The sequence below is a fragment of the Loxodonta africana genome, chromosome 7 (assembly GCF_030014295.1).
Source record: "Loxodonta africana isolate mLoxAfr1 chromosome 7, mLoxAfr1.hap2, whole genome shotgun sequence".
Taxonomy (NCBI): Eukaryota; Metazoa; Chordata; class Mammalia; order Proboscidea; family Elephantidae; genus Loxodonta; species Loxodonta africana.
The window spans coordinates 20,465,991-20,472,918 of NC_087348.1; the positions used below are offsets into that span (position 1 = coordinate 20,465,991).

Genomic DNA, 6,928 nt, shown 5'->3' on the forward strand with positions numbered 1-6,928 from the left:
AACCATATGCACAACAGAAGGAAACACTACCCAGTCCTGCGCCATCCTTACAATTGTTGCTGTGTTTGAGCCCACTGTTGCAGTCACTGTGTTAGTCCATCTTGTCGAGGGTCTTCCTCTTTTTTGCTGACCCTCTACTTTACGAAGCATGATGTCTTTCTCCAGGGACTGGTGCTTCCTAATTACGTGACCAAAGTACACGAGAAGAAGTCTTGCCATCCTTGCTTCCAAGTAGTACTCTGGTTGTGGTTTTAAAAAATATATATTATTTTTTGTTGTTGGGAATATACCCAGAAAAAGATATATAGCAGTTCAACAATTTCTACATGTAACATTTAGTGACAATGATTACATTCTTCAAGTTGTACCCTATTCTCACCCTCTTTTTCTGAATTGTTCCTCTCCCATTAGCATAAATTCACTACCCTCTAAAGTTCCTGTATAATCTTTTGAGCTACTTTTGTCAATTTCATCTCAGATAGATAGTTCTTCAAAGTGCATAATGCTCAAGATAGACATATTTTTCCTGGCTAAGCTGAACTATTTTTTGGTTTTAAGAAGGCTTCAGGTAATACTTTTGGCTTAGGGTTTAAAGATTATCTTGGAGCAATAGTTTCAGGGGCTCATCCAAACTTCATGGCTCCAGAAAGTCTGGAATCCATGAGAATTTGAAATTCTGCTCTTTATTTTCTCCCTTTTGATCAGGATTATTCCGTGGAATCTTTTATCAAAATGTTAAATAATGGTGACCGAGTATCATTCAGTTCTGGTCTCATGGCAAAGAAGGCAGTTGCTCATGAAGGCAATTAGCCACATGTTTCACATCCTCCTTCTATTCCTGGCTCTCCTTCTTCTGCTGTTGTTCCAGGTGAATAGAGACCAATTGTTGTGCCTTAGGTGGACTTGCAAGCTTTTAAGACCCCAGACACTACACAATGAACTAGGAGGTAGAAGAGAAACACTAAACATGTTATTAGGCCAATTAACTGAGATGTCACATGAAACCATGACCCTAAACCTCCAAACCCAGAAACCAAATCCCATGAGGTTTTTGCACAAACATAAGTAGTCTGTCATGGATTGAATTATTACCCCCCAAAAATGTGTGTCTCGACTTGATTAGGCCATGATTCCCAGTATTGTGTGGTTGTTTTCCACGTTTTGATTGTAATTTTATGTTAAGAGGATTGGGGTGGGATTGTAACACCGCCCTTACTCAGGTCATCTCCCTGATCCAAGGTAAAGGGAGTTTCCCTGGGGTGTGGCCTGTACCACCTTTTATCTCTCAAGAGATAAAAGGAAAGGAAAGCAAGCAGAGAGTTGGAGACCTCATACCACCAAGAAAGCAGCACTGGGAGCAGAGTGCATCCTTTGGACCTGGGGTCTCTGCTCCTGAGAAGCTCCTTGACCAGGGGAAGATTGGTGACAAGAAAGATCTTCCTCCAGAGTGAACAAAGAAATCCTTCCCTGGAACTGATGCCCTCAATTTGGACTTCTAGCCTACTAGACTGTAAGAAAATCAATTTCTCTTTGTTAAAGCCGTCCACTTGTGGTATATCTGTTACAGCAGCACTAGATAACTAAGACATAGCCTTAGTACCTACTCTTTTTTTTTTTGTCATTGATTGTTGTAAATATGTCTATGACAGAGCTCTTGCCAATTCAACTTTATCAAGTGTATAACTTATTGACAGCAATTATGATAGTTGGCTGTGCAGACCCAACGTTAATCAATGCAATATTTCTATCACTGTTAATCGCTCTTTTCCCCTTCCCTCTTGCCCCTGGTAACAACTAAGAAACTTTGTTCTCTATACATTTGACTTTTCTTGTCTTTTTATATAAGTGAGATTATACAATATTTGTCCTTTTGTCACTGACTTATTTCACTCAGCATAACACCTTCCAGCTCCATCCATACTGTAGCATGTACCAAGATGTCATTTAATGTATGAAAGAAAAATTCAAAAGTTTCCAAATATAAGGTTTTGATTGATCACCTATTTGAGCAAATTAATAAGATAAAGCATAAGTAAGAGTCTTCATCTTATTGATGAAAATACTGAAGCACGGAGTTATTAAGGGATTTGAGATAATAATTGGTGGAACTGAGACTAAAACAAAGATGACCAAACTTCTGTCTCATTTCTCATGCTATTATATATAATAGATAATGAAATTGATGTTGATATGCATACTTCTACAACTATGAGGAAAATAAAACATTTGTTTTCTTCATTTCATTGCATCATATTGACTGTAGAGTTATGGATATTTGACATATAAATAAAAGAAAAATAGTAGCTAATATTTATTAAGCACTTTTTATGCAGCAGATACTTTATAGAGATTATAGACAATCTTTTGAAAAATGCTAAGAGGTAAGCATTATTATTTCCATTTTGTAGATGAAGGCACTGAAGGATTGACTAATTTTTCCAAGCTCACACAGCTAGACAATTGCAGAACCTAGATGAAGACTCATTTTATATAGTCCAAAGCTTGAATGCTTTCCACTAGTCACAGTGGAAAGGGCAAACCTTTGTTCAGTTTTTGATTTTATCACTGAACCTTGTCAAGTTTGTTGATGTATCTGGGATTTAGTTTCCTCATTTTTAAAATGAGGAAAATGTCTATCTCCCATGATTTTCGTAAGGCCTTAACGTGAGATTTAAAGTGCTTTGTTCATTGACTGGCACACATCAGAGAATTAAAAATAAAAATAAAAATGTAGTACTCTGGCAACAAGGTCACTGGTTAGAGATGTAGGGATGGGATTCAAGGACATGCTTTCCTTATTCTAAGGCAACTGCTCTTTCAATTATAACATGCGTTGTTTGTAATTAATGCGCTAGAGAAATCCTGTTTTCTTATTTCTCATGTAGTTCATATGATTTACCCATTAAATTCTGAAAACAAAACAAAACAAAAGGTGAAGGCTGTATTTCTGTACTGTTTCTGGGCAGCCAACTCCATATTCATCCATTAGTCACAGTCTATTCTTTATTCATACTGTGACACTGACATGATTTTGGAAATTCATGGTATAATTGGGTAATTTTGAACCAGGTCAATTTGAAAGCCTGGAGATCCCTGTGTCTTTTATCCCTGAAACTCTTTGGTGACTTTCATGATGAATGGGGTTGCCTATATGTTAACAGAAACCAGTGTGTTCCATGATCGTGGGCTGTATTGCACTGGAAGAAGAGTTGAGATGGAAAGGTTATTGATTGTAAATATTTAGAACAGGTGCTATGATGGAATCCCAACACGTCTGAGAAATACTTAGCTTTCCCTAGATCTCAGATTACTGCTGATACCTGGCATTATTTTTTTTATAGCTTTGACTGAGGACCATGGTCTCAGGGGGCATTTAGCTCAATTGGCATGACATAGTGTATAAAGGGAAACCCTGGTGGCATAGTGGTTAAGTGCTACGGCTGCTAACCAAAGGGTCAGCAGTTCGAATCTGTCAGGAGCTCCTTGGAAACTCTATGGGGTAGTTCTACTCTGTCCTATAGGATCGCTATGAGTTGGAACTGACTCGATGGCACTGGGTTTGGCTTGGTTTGGCAGTGTATAAAGAATATGTTCTACATCCTACTTTGGTGAGTTGCATCTAGGGTTTTAAAAGCTTGTGAGTGGCCATCTAAGGTACTCCACTGGGTCTGCCCCATCTGGAGCAAAGGAGAATGAAGAAAACCAAAGATACAAAGGAAAGATTAGTCCAAAGGACTAATGGACCACAACTACCACAGCCTCTACCAGACTGAGTTCAGCAGAACTAGATGGTGCTTGGCAATCACCACTGACTGCTCTGACAGGGATCACAATAGAGGTCTCAAACAGAACTGGAGAAAAAAGTAGAACAAAATTCAAACTGACGAGGCTTACTGGTCTGACAGAGATCAGAGAAACTGCGAGAGTGTGGCCCCTGGACATCTTTTTAACTCAGTACTGAAATCACTCCTGAGGTTCACCCCTTCAGTCAAAGATTAGACAGGCCCATAAAACAAAATGAGACTAAATGGACACATCAGCCCAGGGGCAAGGATAAGAAGACAGGAGGGGACAGGAAAGCTGGCAATAGGGAAATGAAGGTTGGGAAGGGGAGGATTGACACATTGTGTGGTTGGCAACCAATGTCACAAAACAATATAATGTATTAATTGTTCAGTGAGAAACTAATTTGCTCTGTAAACCTTTAAGGCACACACACACACAAAGATTTGTAGCCTCAAGAACATACAAAGAGGAGTCACATTCTCTCTTATTGCCAGTCATTGATATGCCAGTGTAAATGAGACTGTTTCTTTGATAAGCTCCTGGGAATGATGGTGGAAAGCATGGAGAGTCTTGGAACCCAAGGAAAAGTCTGGAGTCTAATTGAGATGATAAGAGAGGAAGAAGAAGGCATAGTAGGAATTTTGGTTGGAAGTCGAATGACTAATTCTCTAGACATTACAATCTTGCTGAAATTCGCTTATGCCTGCACCAAACTGTATCTCTCTTAGGGTCACAGGGTCCTAGGCTTTCATAAGGACTGAAAGTGTGTCAATATATGAAGATGATTGCTCCTTTTTGAATATTAAGTAGAGGAGATCACAGGAATACAGTGATCATTAGGTGAAACCAATCACTTGAGAGAAGGGAAGCTGAAGACAGAGAAGAAAAGGGTCTTGTCAAAGCTCACACAGCTAGATTAGTAGCAAAGCCTGGATTTCTAGCTCTTATGCTGGGACCTTGTATAGCTCCTGATTCTGTGATTGGTGGAACCAGGCTCAGAAAATAAAGTAACTAAAGATACAAAAAATTCCTTGTTGACAAAATATGTGTCTTATGTTTTTTTTTCCTCCAGGACCTTGCATATATGTGCCATTCTATTTTTGCTGAATATTTGATTAGATAGACTCAGAGCTGAGTTAAGTCATCCAACACACCAGACCCATGTCCCATGTATTTAACCAAATTTTATTTGACTTCCTTTCAGAGTAGAGAATTCTTAACTTTTGGGCCTGGCATTCCTTATGACCCTGAAAAAATGTTTTAGAGTGATGGTCTATTCTTTCTACTATCAAGTATTCTCCCCATTTTTAATCAGTATGTGAGCCAACTGTAAGTAAAAAACATGCAAATAAACAAACAAAAAACTCCCAAGACTCCAGAAAACCAAAAACTATTGTGTCTTGATTGGCATGTCTTTCAATTTATTAATTTATATTTATTTCAGATTGTAGAATTTAGGATTCACACACCAAGTAGAACAGTTTTCATTTTTTTAAATTGTTATTGAGGTTTTTTCCCAATTAGTTTTTTGAAAGCAGCTTTCACATCCTTGTTTCTCAGACTGTAGATGAAAGGATTCAACATGGGGATGATAATTGTGTAGAACACAGAGGCCCGCTTGTCCTGGTCCAGGGAGTAACTGGATGTTGGTCTCAGGTACATAAACATGACTGTGCCATAGAACAGTGTGACACCCATGAGGTGTGACCCACAGGTGGAGAAAGCCTTAAGGCGACCTTCAGCTGAGTGCATTCTGATGATAGCTATGAAGATGAAGGCATAGGAGAAGAAGATGATGAGGATGGTGCTGAATTCAATGAAGCCACACAGACTAAAGAGCAAGATCTCACTGATGTAGGTGTCTGAGCAAGAGAGGGCCAGAAGCGGTGAGATTTCACAGAAGAAGTGATTGATGATATTGGAACCACAGTAACTCAGGCTGAAGGTGAGAGCAGTGTGGGCAACCAAACTCACCAGACCAGCTAGGTAAGAGCCCAGCATGAGAGCTAAACAGACCCTCTTGGACATGAGCGTACTGTAGTGGAGGGGTCGACATATGGCCACAAAACGGTCATAGGCCATGGCAGCCAGGACATAGCACTCAGCATCCACAAAACCTACAAAGAAAGCAAACTGGGTGGCACAGCTGGAGAAGGAGATAACTTTGCGCTTAGTTAGGAAGTCAGCCAGCATCCTGGGGGCGATGGCTGAGGAGTAGCCTAGATCAACAAAGGACAGATTGCAGAGGAAAAAATACATGGGTATGTGAAGCTGCACCTCTATTATGATAAGGATAATCATACCAACATTCCCCACTACAATGACCGTGTAGACTACTAGGAAGACCACAAAGAAGATGATCTGCAGCTGAGGGTCTGAGTGATGCCCATAAAGATGAACTCAGTCACTGCCGAGTGGTTCTCTTTATCCATCTCTTCTGTTTTACATGTGCCTGGATGTGATTAGTTGGTGACTGTAGTAAATTCACTGTCACTGGAAATACTCAAACTAAAGATAAGCAAACAGAAGCAAGACATATTATAAAAATATATATTTTCTACAGTAGATGAAGGTTTTATTTGAGACGATCCTTAAGGTTCCTCCAAGTAAAAAGATTCTATGAGAAGTAAGGTGACTGAAATGACATCGGTGAAGGCAATGATTGTGTCCTCCCCAGGAGCACTTGTCAAAACAGAAGATGTTTGCCCATTCTAGAAGCCCACTTTTCAGACAAAGATTAGACAGGCCTATAAAACAAAAAATTAATACATGTGAGGAATGTGCTTCTTGGTTCAATCAAGTATATGAGACCAAAGGGGCATCTCTTGTCCAAAGGCAGGATAAGAAGACAGGAAGGGACAGGAACTGGGCTAACAGACACAGGGAACCTAGGGTAGAAAGGAGAGCATGCTGCCACATTGTGGAGATTGCAACCAATGTTCCAAAACAATGTGTGTATAAACTTTTGAATGAGAAATTAATTTGAGCTGTAAACCTTCACATAAACACACACACAAAAAGATGTTTGCTTCTTGGGAATGGCAAGTGGTGTTTCTCCAGTGATGCCGGTGTTCTGAAATTATTTATCAGATACTTGACCCAGTCTAAGTAATTATAAATTAGCAAAGAAGAGTAGTTTAGA

General features: G+C 39.5%; 1 pseudogene; it reads right to left on the reverse strand.

Annotated features, from left to right (window-relative positions):
* Positions 1–5,286: 5,286 nt before the first annotated feature.
* Positions 5,287–6,218, reverse strand: LOC135231797 (olfactory receptor 5AR1-like; annotated as a pseudogene).
* Between the last annotated feature and the right edge of the window lie 710 nt (positions 6,219–6,928).